Source organism: Silene latifolia, chromosome 7 (genome assembly GCF_048544455.1).
Source record: "Silene latifolia isolate original U9 population chromosome 7, ASM4854445v1, whole genome shotgun sequence".
Lineage (NCBI taxonomy): Eukaryota > Viridiplantae > Streptophyta > Magnoliopsida > Caryophyllales > Caryophyllaceae > Silene > Silene latifolia.
In genome coordinates this window covers 9,920,755-9,939,199 of record NC_133532.1, presented here as the reverse complement: position 1 = coordinate 9,939,199, position 18,445 = coordinate 9,920,755, and positions in this window count along the sequence as shown.

Here is an 18,445-nt window from a genome sequence, read left to right as displayed (position 1 = left end):
CTGTGGGTATGGGCCCAAACACACACGCGCGCCGGCCCGGCCCGGCCCGGGCTCGGGTTTGGGTTTGGGTAGAGCACCTGCGGTTTGGCCCCCTTTTACCTTTTTGGGCTTTTGAGTGTGAAGTGGGCTGTGTATCTAACTGCTTTGAGAATCAGTCAAATAAGACTGTTAGTGGGCGATTAAGGAGCTGTTTAATCTCCACTAATCACGTCTTTGACCTCTGATTATGGGGAACCGTTTTTGCTCCTCTGTTGCTCTATGTTTGCTATAAATAGAGCATCCCCTCTCAGTTTATACACATCAATTATCACACTTATCTTCTCTCTTTCTCTTTTGCTCAATTCTATTAAATTTCTGGGTAAAGTTCTACTATTATTTCGTTCCAAGTCTCTCAGTTCCGAGTGGGCGGAACTGCGTGGAGGCTGTAGTGTTAACCTTGGGGAACTACCGGCACTAGCCGATCGCCACCACGGTCGTCAGGAGAAATAGTTTTCAAGGCGAGTGGTTTATACCACGACCGCATTCGGGTTTATTTCTCCTCGCTTATATTTTTCGTCTGCATTTGGTATTTCTATTCTCCTTCGTTTTTGCATCTTTCGAATAACAATTTGAAAACTATTTAGTTGTTTGTAACTATGTACATTATGTCGAAAATTGCTCTGAATTGGCGAAATTGGAGTCGTTAGACGGTCACAATTATAAGCGTTGGTCCCAGAAACTTTTGATGTATTTTGAGCAGTTAGAAATTGATTATGTTTTATTTAATGACCCGCCTAAAGCCCTAAACCTATCACCCCTACTGATGTTGAGACGACCCCTCCTGCTGCAAAAGATGTTAAGTCTAATGAAGAGGACATTGCGAAATTTGTAAAGGATAACAAAACTGCTAGGTGGCATATTCTGAATAATATGACAAACACCCTTTTCGACTTATTTGTTGTGAATAAGTCTGCTAAGTTTATTTGGGAGTCTTTAGAAACTAAGTATGGGGTGATGATCTTTGGGAAAAAGAAGTATGTTGTGGGAAAATGGTTGGGATTTCGGATGGTGACGGAAACCTATCATGGATCAAGTCCATGTCTATGAAAACTTATGTGCTGATGTTGTGAATGAGGGCATGAAACTTGATGATATTTTCGTAGCTAATGTTCTGCTAGAGAAATTCCCTCCCTCCGGTCGATTACCGAAACCAACTTAAGCATAAAAGAAAGAGACTGTCCCTTAAAGGACTTATAGGACATATGAGGACCGAGGAGGCTAATCGCCTTAAAGACCTTCCTGAGTCTGGTGGTCCGTCTAATGCTGAGAATTATAAGGGTAAGGGTAAGGCCAATGTTGGTCAGGGTAAGAACCAGGGTCCTGCTAAGATGAATGGTCCAGGAAGCATACCAAACCGGTTCCTAAGATTAGAGAAAAGCTGCTAAGGGTCCTATTATGCTATGTGTGCGGAAAAGTGGTCACAAAGCCTACCAATGTTACGAGAAGAAATCTTTGAGGCCAATGTTCTTGTGATGATGATGTTATTGCAAATTTGTGGTTGTGGAAGCTAATCGGTGGGTAATGTTCTTTGAATGGGTCTTGAATCTGGAGCTTCGAGACACCTATGTCTTGATAGGGGTTTATTTTTGAGTTCGAGGAAGTTCTTTGATGGGAAATGCGTCTACATGGGTAATTCTTCATCTGCAAAGATTACAGGCAAAGGCAAGATCTTTCTCAAACTCACCTCGGGGAAAACACTTGCTCTCAGTAATGTTTTATTTGTACCCTCATTGCGTCGAAACCTTGTGTCTGGTGCCTTGCTAAACAAATTTGGTTTGAAACTTGTTTTGAGGGTGACAAGGTGGTAATGTCGCGTAATGGGGAATTTGTGGGCAAGGGTTATCTTTCTGGGGGTCTTTTTGTATTGAACACTGAATCTGCTATTAATAATATTGCATCTTCTTCTGCTTATATCGCTGAGTCTATTGATGTTTGGCATGGTAGGTTAGGTCATGTGAATGTGGATTATATTAAAAAACTTAGAACTATGAGTTTAATTCCGAGTTTGACGAGTCAAGAATTCTCTAAATGTGCTAGCTGTGTTGAGGCTAAGTTTACAAAGAAACCTAGTAAACCTGTGACTACTAGGAACACGAGTCTTCTTGAATTAATTCACACCGACCTAGCTGACTTCAAAAATGTTGCAAGTAGAGGTGGCAAGAATTATTATGTTACGTTTATAGATGACTGTTCTAGATACACCCGTGTCTATTTGCTTAAGACTAAAGATGAAGCTGAACACTCTTTTATAAACTTTAAGAATGAAGTTGAGAACCAACTTGATAGAAAAATTAAAAGGGTAAGATCTGATAGAGGTGGTGAGTATAAATCCAGTTATCTAGTGACTTTTGTCTTTAAACGGTTTAATACATGAGACTAGTCCACCTTATTTACCCCAATCCATTGGTGTATTTGAGAACGTAAAAATAGAACCTTAAAAGAAATGATGAATGCTATGCTTTTAAGTTCTGGCCTATCTGACGATATGTGGGGGGAAGCAATACTTTCTGCTTGTTACATTCTTAACCGTGTACCTCATAGGAAAATTGACAAGACCCCCTATGAGATTTGGAAGGGCTATCCTCCTAACCTAAGTTACCTTAGAGTGTGGGGGTGTTTGGCTAAAGTGGGCTTACCTGATTTTAGGAGACCTACCGTTGGACCTAAGACCTATGATTGTGTGTTTATAGGTTATCTTTGAAAATAGCTCGCTTATAGATTTTGTCTTTGAGTGACCGTTCTATATCCGAGGCTAGAGATGCCGAATTTTTTGAGCATGTTTTTCCTTTTCATAAAACTGTTGTACCATCTCCTAGTTTACTGTTGCATCTTCGATATGTCTTCACATGCTAGTGCTAGCACTTCTAGTGATGTTTCTGTTGAACCTAGAAGAAGTAAAAGACCTAGATGCCCAAAGAACTTTGGTGATGATTATGATACAACTATGTTGTCTGAACTAGGATACACTATGCTGTGCTAGTGATGAGTTTGTTTGACCTTTTTAATAGAAGATGACCCAAAAACCTATAGTGAGGCAATGAAATCCATTGATGCTAATTTTTGGAAAGATGCTATTAAAAGTGAACTTGACTCTATTGTGTCAAATCAGACTTGGGAGTTGACTGATTTACCTAAAGGTAGTAAACCCATTACAAGTAAATGGATCTTTAAAAAGAAAATGAGACCTGACGGTACAATAGAGAGGTTCAAAGCTAGACTTGTAGTTAGAGGCTTTACACAAAAGAAGGGTATTGATTACTTTGATACTTACTCTCCTGTGACCAAAATTTCGACTATTAAGACTCTTGTCGCCTTAGCTGCTATTCATAACCTTGTTATACATCAGATGGATGTTAAAACTGCGTTTTTGAATGGTGAACTAAGGGAAGAGATCTATATGTCTCAACCTGAAGGTTTTGTGATTGAGGGTCAAGAGAGTAAAGTGTGTAAACTAAACAAGTCACTCTATGGTCTGAAACAAGCACCTAAACAGTGGTATGAGAAATTTAACAACACTTTGATAAGTAATGGCTATGTGGTTAACAATTCTGATTCATGTATTTATTCAAAAGTAATAGAATCTGATTGTGTGCTTATATGCCTTTATGTTGATGACATGTTAATACTTGGTAATAATTTAGAGGTGATAATTAGAACCAAAGAATTTTTGTCATCACATTTTGAGATGAAGGACTTAGGAGAAGCTGATGTTATCCTAGGAGTTAAGGTCATCCGAAACCCCAATGGAATCTGTCTAAGTCAATCTCATTATGTTGAAAAAGTGTTGAAAAAGTTTAACTGCTTTGATGATGTGCCTGCTAGAACACCCTATGATCCTAGTGTACACTTGTGTAAAAACTTGGGCAAGAGTGTTTCCCAAGAAGAGTATGCTAAAATCCTAGGTAGTGTGATATTTTTAATGAACGTACTCGACCGAGATATTGCTTATGCGAGTTAGTAGATCGAGTCGTTATACACATAACCCTAGTAATGAACACTGGAATGCTCTTCGTCGTTTACTAAAATACCTAAAAGGAACAGTTGACTTATGTTTGCATTATAGTAAATTTTCTTTGTGTTAGAGGGATATTGTGATGCGGTGGGTTGCGGAAGTAACGATGAGATCTGTTTTACTAGTGGTTATGTCTTTACCATGGGTGGAGGTGCTATATCGTGGAAGTCCTCTAAACAGACTTGTATCGCACGCTCTACCATGGAATCTGAGTTCATAGCTCTTGAGTTGGCAGGACAAGAGGCTGAATGGTTGAGAAACCTTTTAGCTGATATACTAGTGTGGGGCGGACGGCTAACACCGGTCTCCCTACACTGTGACTCGCAGGCTGCTATTGGTGTTGCAAAGAATAGTGTCTACAATTCAAAGAAGAGACACATTCGAATAAGGCACGCTGCAGTTAGACAACTCCAAGACAACGGAGTGATTGCTTTGGACTATGTGAAGTCCGAAAACAATCTTGCTGATCCCTTTACTAAAGGGCTGGCTAGGAGACTAGTCGTTGATACGTCAAGGGGAATGGGGCTTAAGTCCTTAGGTCAAGAGTGAGACTTGACTAGGTCTAAAGCTTCTATTTCTATGGCGTTGTATGATTCATAGCCTCTATGGTGGTGCTTTTGAGACGCACTTGATGAATCATACACCAGGTTGGACTTAGGTCCTTAATGACTCATGTGAGAAGTGCTATTGAGAAGCACTTGAGTCACCTACGTAGGTGTAACGATCATTAGACTATGAGAAGTCTTCTGAACACATCTATTAGTACCGAGGTAAACGCATAACTCTAAAAGAGCGCGTTGCACTTTCGCGGAACGATCCTAATATGAAGGTATGATATGTGTTGTGGGGGGTATCGACCGAAGCTCAGCTAGGAATTCAAATCGCAAGATATTCTCTCGCTGTAAGTAAGTTGTTTCCTCATTGCACTAAAGTGTCAATTCAAATCGAAAGATATTGATACCTAAGTATCCAATCCTTCCTTTACCCAGTTTTTTCTTAGTTCTTTTCTTCTCCATCAGTGGGGGATTGTTGGAAGTGATGCATTGAAAAGCAACAATAGTTGTGAGAGTTTGTCCCACATCGGTGGGAAACTCCTCTTTTTTGTTGTTTATATTGCTAGCTTCTACTGATGATCTAAGAGATTGGTCCAAGGAGGCTTTTGTGGTGAGTGTTGGGCCTGTGGGTATGGGCCCAAACACACACGCGCGCGCGCGCCGGCCTGGCCCGGCTCGAGCTCGGGCTCGGGTTTGGGTTTGGGTAGAGCACCTGCGGTGCGGGCCAAAGGCCCCTTTTTACCTTTTGGGGCTTTTGAGTGTGAAGTGGGCTGTGTATCTAACTGCTTTGAGAATCAGTCAAATAAGACTGTTAGTGGGCGATTAAGGAGCTGTTTAATCTCCACTAATCACATCTTTAACCTCTGATTATGGGGAACCGTTTTTGCTCCTCTGTTGCTCTATGTTTGCTATAAATAGAGCATCCCCTCTCAGTTTATACACATCAATTATCACACTTATCTTCTCTCTTTCTCTTTTGCTCAATTCTATTAAATTTCTGGGTAAAGTTCTACTATTATTTCGTTCCAAGTCTCTCAGTTCCGAGTGGGCGGAACTGCATGGAGGCTGTAGTGTTAACCTTGGGGAACTACCGGCACTAGCTGATCGCCACCACGGTCGTACCGGAGAAATAGTTTTCAAGGCAGTGGTTTATACCACGACACTGCATTCGGGTTTATTCCTCCTCGCTTATATTTTTCGTCTGCGACTGGTATTTCTATTCTCCTTCTGTTTCTGCATCTTTCGAATAACACAAGTTGCATGGTAGGACCCAAAAATATCACCACTTAAGCATATTTGACCTGTATTTCACTATAGACGGATATATCCGTCTATAGTGAGACTAATTGAGGAAAGAAATATGACATCAATTGGCCAATGCTTTTATGGGTAAATTATACCAATTAACATTCTCTCCATTTTCTCTCACAAACTCATTTAATAAAATTTTCCTCTTTAAACAGTACTATTATTCATTTATTTCTATGCATAAATGTACACCGTTCTATGTTGTCCAGATACAATCTGGACCGTTCAAAGGAAATGGTCTCTCCATTTCTTTTGAAGAAATGGAGAGGATCTTGACTCAAATTATACCATGCATTCAGTAGTATGGTGCATGGTACACTTTCCCTTAAATTTTTCTTATAATAAAAAAATCTTAAATTTAATAAAATAGAAAATAATTATCCATGATTATTGGTGAGACTAGCCAAAGTCTTAAGATTCTTTCACATCAACTTTCCACTAACTTTTATTATTATTTTATTATCAGACCCACCTCAAACTTTACTATAATTGCGAAAATGCTTGTCATAATGATTTTTGTCTTCTCTAACAGGAATCGGAGAAAGGGTCTTGGCATGTTCTGATCGCAAGTGAAAGTAGCGACGAGCCCTCAAGAAGCCGACTTTGTGTAAGGAGCCGCACTTTTAGTCGCATAATCCCTGAAAATTGTGCGCGCATGATCCTTTCACTTCAATCCCTTAGATTTTCAGACTGAATAATTCAATAACATGTTGGAAGAGTACTTGAGACACTTTGTGGGGAAGACTCTAATAGAGTAGATGAGACTCCTTGATGTTGCTCAGTTCTGTTTTAATGTTCAAATGAGCTCCTCGTCCAATAAGAGCCCGTTTGGGCTTGTTATAGGTTAACAATCTTTATTGCCTCCCACAGTTACAGATACCTATGGAGGCTGGACAAAGAAAGCTCAAGAGTTTGCCAAAGAGTGTAACGCGAAAGTCGAGATTGCTCGAGCCTACTTGGAGAAAGCGTCTCGCAGCAAGAAGAAGTGGGCAGATGAGAACCAGAGACTAAAGGAGTTCACGTAGGCGACATGGTCATGGTGAAACTGAACAAAGAGCAGATGAGATTTCTCCGGGGATGGGACAAGCGACTGGTTTGAAAGTACGAAGGCCTCATCCAAGTGATCAAGCGAATTGGGGAAGTAGCATATAAGCTTGACCGCCCTGCCTGGATGAAGTGTCACCCTGTCATTCATGTGAGCTGTTTGAAGCCTTACCATCCAAATATTGAAGATCCCACCCGCAACAAGGGCAAGCGTGCGAACATCCGTTCCAATCAACTTCCAGCGTCATCAGCCGACTGATCCAGCCATACAGATTTCAAGCGTTGTCGAGGACGACAACAGATTAGGCGGGGGATAATGTAAGGAGTTGCATTTTTAGCCGCATATTCCATGAGAATTGCGCGCGTGGTCCTTTAACTTCGAACCCTTAGATTTCTTATTTCTACTCATGTATTTTAATTTCTATTTTTAGTTTCATTTAGTACTCCAAGACTACTTCCTGCGTGTCGAATCTTAGAGTCCCGTTTTTATTTTAAGGTACGTTTTTAGGTGTTTATAAAATGTATCGCTATTCTGCACAATCAATGTACCCTGCTACAGGACTCAAACTATCAAATTTGCCTTTATGAGAGGTGCTAGCCAATCAAAACTGCTTCTCATCCTTAAGCTTGATATCTCTTGTCTCTTGCTTTCAATAATCGTATTGCCTATTTTTATTGCTTTCGTGTGCCAGACTTTGATAATCGTGAATATAATTCTCGAAACACGCCAACCGAGACCGATTACGAATACACTAGTGATCCCTCACTAGTGCTTGACGTTCTCGCTTGCATTCTTGTCGTGTGATAGATAAAGGTGCCCGCCACGTTCCGGCTTAAATTTCCGGACCGTAACACTCTGCATCACGAGACCAAGTTCTTGCAACTCAGTTCCTTCCAATTTTAGCAACTCCGACAATATTCTGGTGAGCTGCAAAAATACAGGACAAGATTCCCATTTAGATTTTGATGAGAAAATCATGTCGGTGACTGGTAAATGGAAAGAGAGAGAACCATCTCCTTCTAGGCCGCAGTAACTGCCAGCGACCACCTAAGTGAGTAGTGGAAACCATGTTTTTCTCCATAGCTAAGGAGCAACTTAGCTTAATAAGGCCCTATAACACTACGGTTTTACTAAGCCTGGTACTCGGCCGAGTATTGCCTACTCGGTCGAGTAAGGGGTGTCGTGAATTCTAGTTTGGCTACTGCCCAGAAACACTCGGCTGAGTATGTGGAATACTCGACCGAGTAGAGGGTACTCGGCCGAGTATACTCTATACTCGACCGAGTATCCGGTATGAGGAGTGTTTTTCCGCGGTTTGATTTGGAGATGGTTAGAATTATATAATACGCGTAATCAGTTTCTAATTACATTTTTTTACAAAACCTAAACACTCAACGACGCTCTAATCCTCTCCAAATCTCCCCCTATTGTGTGGATCGTTCATGAGTCTAGTTCACCTTTCCTTGCGTCGATTGTGTCGGTAAGCCTCTGATTTCGTAAGTTTTATTAATTTGTCTTTTAGGGTTTTGCCCTAATTTGTGATTTGGGGGAAAGGGGTTTTGGCATGTGGTAATTGGAAGTATGTGATTATTGTGTGTAGGTGACAGTGTCATGAGGATTTACTATTGATTGCTTGTGTGTGCTTGGATTGCGAAAAGGGAGGGTTTCCCTACTCAGTTCTTGTTTAATTGATTTAAGTTTGTCTTGCGATTATGGTAATTGTTGTTGTGATTATCTATTGATCTTGGAGTTGGAGTTCGAGTTGGGTGTTAGAGTTGTGATGGTTGTCGATGATGTTTGCAAGGTGCATTCTCGGCTGAGTGGAGTCACTTGCGGGAGTGGCTTTACGCCCTAGTTTCGCCCTCTGTGAAACCCACCACAGGAGGGGATGTGCACATTAATGGACAGGGTTATCGCTCGTTGATGAGCGGGGTTTAGGTGGGGATTGGCTGCAGTCTCCCACTGGCGGCGAGGATTACATTGCGATGAGTAATATAGCAGGCTACACACCTCGGTTTGTAGTCAGTGATGGTGTGTGATTGGGAGGCGGAGGTGGATGTTGAACAACTGTTTACCTTGTTGTACTTTTCTTACTTTAATTATTCAGTAACTGACCCCGTTGCTGTTTTGTAAAATCTGTGGCGAACCATTCGGGGATGGTGAGCAGATTGTGATAGGTGATGCAGTCGTTTAGCTTTGGGCAGTAATGGGAAGTCACCACACAGGCTTAGCTTCCGCTGTCAAGAGTCTTAGTTGTCTTTTATAGTTGTTGTTTTTATAACAGTATTTTAATTTGGGATTTCTTTGAGACGATGTAAACTTTACTCTTTCGTACTTTAATAAATATGTTTTGGATTGTTGCTTCTGATATACTAACACCGGGCAACCGAGATGGTAACAGCCTTTCATGTTAGGGTAGTCCTTGGTAAGGTATTTTGGTATGAGGGGGTGTTACAGGGCCAACACCCGCTATACAACCACAGGATCGAGAATGTGTCAAGTGAAATTGTTCTCGGTATTCTGTGTTGAATAATTATTTCATAGGGCTTGCTTGGAATGAGAGTAATTATTAAGAGATTAATGAAAGCTAAAATATGAAGAAATGGGAGGAGATCGGTGGTTAGTGGTGGTTGTGGAGGGTGGAAAGAGCAGGTGAGGGAGGAATTATTACCTTCATATGGATGTAATGTATTACTTGAGGGGAGTGTGGTAAGGAACAATTACTCCCTTAGTGCTGGAGGGATATTTACACTATATTTCCTCATTTCTATCAATTTCTATCTCCAAACCCCATCTCTTCCCTCCACTTTTTAATTCATTTTATCTCTATTATTCCCTTAATAATTACTCTCATTCCAAGTAAGCCCATAAGAGTAATTCTTTTTGCCCAACAAGATTATTGTACTATATTTGTATTGATTTGCGATGATGATTTTAGAGTTTTAGCTAAGCTTATAAATTTATGATCGGTGTTCATTCTTTTGAATCTTAAATTTCTGCAATTTACATTTTTTGTCCTTCCTGAGCGCCACTAAGATCAGTTTTCCATTTGCAACAAATTAAAACTTACTATTTTCGGGTTGGGTTTGGTCAATTAGGTTCAGAATCATCAAGGTTTTTATTTCAGGTTGTTCATTTTATAAAACTTTGTTAAATGTGTTTTTATTGATTTGTATAAGAGATGTTTACAGCATATATATATATATATAGTAGAGAAAAGGGAGGTTAAATAAGGCTAATAGTAGGAGCCTTTACAATAAGAATATACACAATAAAATCTTTCTATATGTGCAATGAGAATGATCTTTGATTGCTTGATTTAGGGATAATTGATTGCATTGTATCTTGAGAGAATGATGGTTGTGATTTGCTATTATGTGCAGGAATATTGTTAATACACCCCCGCGAGATGGACGTCGAAGAGAGGAGGCCAATCTTGTCTCGTAATTCATGAAAGCGTTGCTTGTAAAGTGGCTTGGTGAGAGCATTCGCCAGTTGATCCTTGCTTGCAACATGTTGAATTCGAATGTGGCCAAGTTGAAGTTGTTCACGAACAAAGTGGAAGGATATGGCCATATGCTTCATTTGGGAGTGGAAAATAGAATTTTTAGCGTAGAGTGTGGCTGCATGTTATCGCAGTAATGTGCTGGGGGTTTTGTGATCGTTATATTGAGCTCGGTAAGAAGACTGTGGAGCCAAAGAATTTCAGTGGTGACAGCAGCAAGAGCACGAAATTCGGCTTCTGTTGTGGAAATGGCAAGGCCACGTTGCTTTTTAGAGGACCATGATATTGGGTTGCGGCTAAGATAAACTATGTATCCAGTTGTGGAGATGTTATTGTCTTTGTCGCCAGCGAAGTCAGCATCACAAAATGCATGAAGACAAAGTGGAGTGTTGCGATAGAGCTGAATGCCGTGGTTTTGAGTACCTTGGAGGTAGCGACGAAGTCGTTTCAGCGCTGACCAGTGCATAGCGGTGGGATGATGTAGAAATTGGGCTAAGCGGTTGACAGTGAAGGCAATGTCGGGTCGAGTGAGCGCGAGATATTTGAGGCTTCCTACGATTGCTCGATAGTCTGACTGGTCGTGAATTGGTTTGTGGTCTTCTCGAATAAGATGGATTTAGGTAGCCATAGGTGTAGTATTTGGTTTAGCGTCAGACATTTTGTATTTAACTAACAGATCATGTACATATTTTGATTGATTGAGGTGAAGTCCAAGTGTATCGGGTGTGACTTCAATTCCTAGAAAGTATGAGAGTGGCCCAAGGTCTTTTAGCGAGAAACATTGAGATAACTTAGTAATGAATTGTTGTAAGTGGTGTTGGTTTGGACCAGTGATAATAATGTCATCGACATAGACGAGCATGTAAATACACGTGATTTTGGTTTTGAGAATAAAAAGAGATGAGTCGGAAATCGATTGTTTGAAACCATAGGTGACGAGGTATGTTTTGAGCTCGGTGTACAAAGCTCGAGGAGCTTGTTTTAGACCGTAAATTGCCTTGTTTAATTTACAGACATGGTCGGGTTTAGAGGCATTAACGAAGCCTTGTAGTTGGGTTATATAAACATTGTCATTCAAGGTGTCTTGGAGGAACGCATTGTTAACATTGAGTTGTCATAATAACCTGGAGTTAGTGACTACTAGTGTAACACCCCCATATACCGAGGAGCCTTAACTAGACCTTCCTTAGCATATAAGGGCGTTACCATCTCGGTTGCCCGAGGTAAGTAATCATCAAAAGTCGATAAAAGAACAATTATAGTTATTTTACAAGCGTTACAACCAACTGACAAAATAAAGATACAACTCGTCAGCTACGCGCTATCACTATCAGAACTCGTGAGGAATCATCCCCGCCAGGACTCCAGCTATCAACCACATCAGCACCTGCCAAGACCGACTGATCACCATAAGGGATCACGATAGACACATAAACAAACACGACAACCACACAAGGTCAGTAACCGAGACAAGACACAACGTAAACCAACAACAATTACCAATACAATACAAACACAACCAGTCACACACAATCACACCCACTCCAATCAATCTCCGTCACCGACTGTCCACTGGACCAGCCCTGCCAATGGGGGACCGCAGCCGTTCCCTCCTAAGCCCCGCTCATCATACCGAGCGATAACCCTGTCCCATTAATGTGCACATCCCCTCCCGTGGCGGGTTCCACGGAGGGCGAAACTAGGGCGTGAAGCCACTCCCGCAAGTGACTCCACTCAGCCGAGGACGCACCTCGAGAACCAGAGACAAACAATCAAAGATAGCTGCAATACAACAACAACCAACAAACTATATACACCAACCGATTACCGCATATACGCTGCCACACAACATAACTACAACACAACAACCACGACACAACAACCGACACACTAGACCATCCACAGAAACTGAGTAGGCGAACCTACCTTTACGCGACTGCCACGATTCCATGCCAACACACGCACCCAACAATCAAGCAACACCTATACACACAATACAAACATCTATCACTACCTAGCTAACCCTAACTGCAAAGACAAGGATACGGATGATGATGACGACATACCTACAAGAGGAAACCTGGCAAAGGACCGCTACCCGACTCAAGCTATGCTCTCCTAAGGCACAAGGACCTTCAAAGGCTTCCATGGAGGTTATATGGTGAAGGGAAGGGAAAGAGGCGACCTAAAGATCTAAAGAAATTAGGCGGAAATGATTTGCGGATTTAACAAAACGCGATTATAAACCCTCGCTGAAAAGACGCTACTCGATCGAGTGGCCTTACTCGATCGAGTATCCAAGCTACTCGATCGAGTAGCCTCTACTCTATCGAGTACCACCCCTAACTAACAACACAGGATGACTTTGGTACGCATTTCTAAGGACCATTACTGCTCCCAAGGTCGGTCAACGCTGGTCAACGGGTCTCTAAAAAGGGCGGGTATTACAGTCTTCCCCCCTTAAAAAGAACTTCGTCCCCGAAGTTCAACTCACCTATCCCAAAGCACAAGATACGGGAACAAAAAGACATCACTACTCTTCCGACATAGGTCACTACTCCCCGGAAATACCATCCCCTATGTCATCATTATCAACTGTCTAACACTCTATACAGATCGACTCCTACAAGTTATTACTTGAAATACTAACCTCACTTCATGGACCAACGCAACCAACAACTACACTGCTGCTCACAACTATTAGCCACGCACTATGAGATTACACGCGCGTTCACTAATAACAACCATCAAGACGACACATACAACATTAACACCACTATGTTACTCAACGATACGATTCTATCCCAACACATGACATCATAACTATCTTCTTATGACCGTCTTTTAAAGCACACTATCAACTTTAACTTCAACATACAATTACTCAACGAACACATGAGACAATTATAGATTCGTACAAGAAATGTAACTGCAATAATAGAAAACATCATAAACGAACAACGAAAGATTGCAATACCGGCCTTTTTATTTTGCGACATTACTCTTCCTCTCTAAAAAGGAACTTCGTCCCCGAAGTTCACCACCAAATTACTACACATACTATTTAAAACCTACTTCTTGTCATAAAACCAACACATATGATTCATTATAGTCATTACTCATTACTCATACGACCATTAATTCATAAAAACATATGTAACTTTATTCGAATATCTAGGCACAGTCGCGAATGCATGTACATATCATTTGTATATGTATATGAAAAGACACAACTCCGGTGAAATATAATTAGTAGACATTACGGATGTAAAATGAATGCAATAAGAACCAACTACTATTTCACTATTCGTTACGAATACGCATCCAAAACCCAAACACGACTTCCAACATATGAAATTAACGGTTCAAACATGTTACTAATCATCAATAACCATATTAAACATCAAAACATGTAACTATATAACCATTAAACCATTTTAATTAACGAAAAGTTCCTGTAACAGTGCTACTCGATCGAGTATATAGGGTACTCGATCGAGTGCCCGCTACTCGATCGAGTGTCTTGGCTACTCGATCGAGTAGGCCTGAGATCAGAATACCCCATCCTTGTCACACCTGCAGCTACTCGACCGAGTGTGGGGCACTCTATCGAGTAGCCACATGTCAAAACCTTAGAAACTCCTGTCATAACACCATATATATATAAAACGTCACATAAGCGCGAGTCGGGATGACGACCCGACCCCCAAAATCCTGCAAACAAGTTCAAACTAAGAAAATTCGGCCTTATGGCCATCCATACAAACCAAACATAAAAAGTACCAACTAAAAACGACTACTATCATCCAACATCATCAACCATAAACTAAGAGAAAGAAAAGGAGTATCACTCCTGCTGCTGCTGCTCATCCATCATCTCATCTCCACCACCATCTCCTCCCGAGGTGCCTGTTCCCGATGACCCAAGATCCGCATCAACCCCTGCCCCAGCTCCAGGACTCACATACCATGGGGTCAAACCACCAAAATCAAAGGACTATGGTGTCCCCCATGCTGTCTGGTCCACCCCGTAGGAGTGAAAAACCCCACTGTAGTCCCCAACTCCGCTCCACCACACTGGATGTGGTCCCTCGGTCCCAATCCCCTGAGCATATGCCATCTCATGCATGTTCCGGAGTGTCAAAGTAGATGACACTCTCTCTGCCAAGTGACTCGAACGCGTCTCTGGGATATCGAGGTAAGGGTAACAAGGAAAAGGGTGCTTCTGTGGTGCTGCTGGCCGTGGTCAGGTCTCAGCTGTCCTCTCCCTCACACGATAAGGTCATCTCCTCAGCATGCGCCTATCCTCCACTGCCGTCACGTTCTCCCTCTTCTTCGGCTCGGGCATCACCTGAAGGATCGTATCATCAATGAGGTATGTCTGCAACTGTCGAGGTACCTCATCATCCTCCTCCTCCTCATCGGAGTCACCGCCTACCACCACTGGGTCTAACGGCGCTGTCGGTGGGAGGTGCTCAGGAGCTGGAATCCTCGTCCAGCTCATACCCCACACTCTCCAAGCTAGGCTACCATCAGCTAAAGTTCTCAACCACTTCAGGTCGAGGTAGTAGTCTCTGTCCATGGTAGGCACCGGTGTGGATAGGGGAACGTACTCAGAAGAAGCCTCAAAGGAGGCTAGCTTTTCAGCTAGTCGAGTGGCAATAGCACCACAACTCAAGTACCGAGTGGTAGAAGTAGCCATCAAGGCAAGGCTAGCACAGACCATGGCAGGATCATTGAAGACCACCCTCTCGGTCCGCTCCGGTTTAAGATAAGACATCAAAAACAACAACTCGTGGTTGTTCAGCTTACTCATATCCGACCTCTCATAAAGAAGATTCGAAATAGAACGAAGGAAGATCCTCAGAGTAACATGTTGAACATCATTAATCAACATGTTGCTGGAGGTGGGAGCTGACTTTCTGGAAAGACAAGGCATAAGGCGGCAGACATCACACTCAGATGGAATCTTGCTGATGAAATCCTTGGGAGGCTTGGCCAACCCAAGGTGAGAAGCAAAGAGGTCCATGGTCAACACAAAACTCGTGTTCATAAGACGGAACTCAACAGATTGTGCAGCTGGCTCGTAGTTAAACGAGCTCATAAACTCCAAAGTCAGAAAAGGATACGAATGCTTCCTCAAACGATACAACCCCGTGAACCCCAAGGTCTTAAAGATATGATGGACATCCGTCTCAATCCCCAGGTCATCAAGAAGTGTGCTATCCACACAACGGGTGGGTCTCATCTTGCGTTTCTGTAACGCTACAAACCTCTCCCTTTCTTTAAAGTCCACAAAGACCACTGAAGGGTACTCGGGTACAGACGGTACAACCGGTCCGCTACCCTCCCCAATTTCGGGTTGTGAAGCCCTCCCCCTCTTACTCTGGCGGGTCCCCAAGTTTAGCCTCGGCATCTATTTTAACATACGATTTAAACATGCTTGCATAGGCCTTTAAAACATGTAATTTACACCAATTGAACATTGAATAATCATCTATGTACACACTTTCACCAACAAATTCCCAATTTGATATATAAATTCAGTTTATAGTATTTCAGACGATCTCTATAGCTGTGAAAATTTTAACATGATAGACATGATTTACCCGACTACTACAACTGTCAAGACATGGCTCAAATACTACCCCATATATACTTGGAAACATATGAGGTATTCATGTATGCTCATAGAAGGACAACTAAGTACACACCATCACCAACATTCCACATTATGAGCAACTTTCTCAATTAAATAGTCAGACGGTTTTTACAGCTGTAACAATTTGACATATTTGGCAAGAATTAGCATCACCACTACTACACTAAAGGTTTAACTCTTAAATACATCTTCATATTCAACACAAAATCCCAATTATAGAGGGCGAATTTCAATTTGGGGCACCTTTAAGACGGAGTTTTAAGGCAACTTTTAAGGTGAAAATCACAAAACTCGACTTTCAACATGATATATGCAACATATGCTACTCAATTTCATCATTCAACATGTAGAAAACACCCAAAAATCAATTTGATTTCACAAACCCAAGAAAAATTCGTCCCCAAAATTTGCAATTTCTATTCTATTTTTAGCACAATTAACATCAACAATCATGAAAGGAAAGCATCTGAATCATATTACAACAATTACAAGCAACTTTTCGTCCATATGAATCAAAATTTCAGACTATTCTATCATTCCAAATAGATTCAAAGTGATAAAAACATGTAAATAGAGAAGAAATTCATACCTTTATCAAATAGGAAGTGAAAGAACGAAATTAAACAAAGAAAACAACCCAAATTAATCACCCCAACACAAAGATATGAGAGTTTTTTTTTGAGAGGTTTGAGAGATTAGGTTTTGAAATAGGATGAAAGAATAGGAAGAATTAGAAGGAAGAAGGGTTTTAAGAAACCCGTAAAAGTCACTGTACTGTAGCCTACTCGATTGAGTGCCTAGGGTACTCGATCGAGTAGGTGCTATTTCGTCGAGTATTCGCAGCAAATTCCTACATCTCGACGTCATAACTTCCTAACTAGATCGAGTGAGGTCTACTCGGTCTAGTAAGCACTCGCACTCGGTCAAGTAAGGTTGAGTACTCGGTCAGAATTATAAGACTAACTGAAGATTCCTGCAAAACAATATCACGTGTCGATTCCAAACCAAGTTCGGAAATCGTCACTGGTTATCGTACTCACTCATATATCACCATTACTACTCAAATATATCATACCGTCTCATCAGATAAGATTCATATCACATTACACTACAACAAAGTTCACGCAACATGATTTACCTGCTACCGAGTCATCCGTATACGCAATTATATCATTGTTTCATGTCTAAACTCGCCTTACCACATTGCTAGAAATTTATACTTACGTTAATTAAAACACATAATTAACGATAATTTTCCACATGTCATCCAAGTGTATTACTATCATGATCCAGTTTCAACATAAACAAATTATTCTACACAAATTAATCACCACGCAAGCGGAAACTTTCAGCCATTAAACATTGCATATACGCATCACTATTTGCTATTTCTCATACTATAACTCAACACTTCTTTAACTATCATCATTATAGCTACGGTAAGACTTATAAACTAATATAGGATCACCATCACTAACAACCTGAAGTAAACACCAACATGACCACTTTTCATACTACATCATACACTTCTACACTTTCCACGCATTTCTATTAAATAAAACCTTTTTACGTTTCTCATTATCATCATATATACTCACTAATTCTACCAAAACTTCACCATACACGATCCGGATGCAACTATCATGCCTACACCAACTTCTACAAAGACTCAACCACAGATAGTTCCAACGTAATCAACATACACGTCATGCACATACTCACGGACTCCACATTTTCATACCCAGTGACTGGCTTAAGTACAATGGGGCCAAGATTTTGAAATGAGGGCGCCTACTAACCCAAAATCTAGCATCAGCTGGGGCTCTCATTATACATACACAAGGTTCATTTTATTAGACTCACTACGTTCATTAGGTTCATTTGTTACAGGTTCCAAAATCGTCTCTCTGATACCACTTTGTAACACCCCCATATACCGATGAGCCTTAACTAGACCTTCCTTAGCATATAAGGGCGTTACCATCTCGGTTGCCCGTGGTAAGTAATCATTAAAAGTCGATAAAAGAACAATTATAGTTATTTTACAAGCGTTACAACCAACTGACAAAATAAAGATACAACTCGTCAGCTACGCGCTATCACTATCAGAACTCGTGAGGACTCATCCCCGCCAGGACTCCAGCTATCAACCACATCAGCACCTGCCAAGACCGACTACTCACCATAAGGGATCACGGCAGACACATAAACAAATACGACAACCACACAAGGTCAGTAACCGAGACAAGACATAACGTAAACCAACAACAATTACCAATACAATACAAACACAACCAGTCACACACAATCACACCCACTC